Source organism: Triticum aestivum, chromosome 1B (assembly GCF_018294505.1).
Source record: "Triticum aestivum cultivar Chinese Spring chromosome 1B, IWGSC CS RefSeq v2.1, whole genome shotgun sequence".
Lineage (NCBI taxonomy): Eukaryota > Viridiplantae > Streptophyta > Magnoliopsida > Poales > Poaceae > Triticum > Triticum aestivum.
This window is the reverse complement of record NC_057795.1, coordinates 407,347,529-407,348,153: the sequence shown is the minus strand read 5'-3', so window position 1 is coordinate 407,348,153 and position 625 is coordinate 407,347,529.

Sequence of the window (625 nt, the reverse complement as noted above, 5' to 3'; positions counted from 1 at the left end):
TCGACCGTAGGAGGTTCGCTTCATCCGTTTGGAGGTACGCCACACCCCTCCCGATCAACAGGACCCCCGTTTCGACCGTAGGAGGTCCGTTTCCTCCGTTTTGCGGTACGCCACACCCCTCCCAATCAACAGGACCCCCGTTTCGACCGTAGGAGGTCCGTTTCCTCCGTTTTGCGGTATGTGCGACTAGGCGTTCGAGACCCCGCCCGTATGTACACATACGTGATCGTATTTTCTTTCTTGCACCCTGGCCGCTGTACGTATGTGTACATGCTATGTGTGTGCCTCTACTACGACACGTGCGCGCCTCTACTACGACACGTGCGCGCCTCTACATCGACCAGCATGTACGTATGTGTACATGCTATGTTCGCGACCAGGATGACAACGCTACGTACGCTTCGACTAGGTGGGTCCCGACTGTCAGTCACTTCCTTGCCAGTGAAGATGTAGCTGGTGGGTCCCAACAGTCAGGGGGGCGAATCATTTTTTTTCGGACGCACTTCCTTGCGTGCGAAGGTGTAGCTGCTGGGTCCCAGCAGTCAGGGGGGTGAATCGTTTTTTTTGCCCGGACGCACTTCCTTGCGTGCGAAGGTGTAGCTGGTGGGTCCCAGCAGTCAGGGGG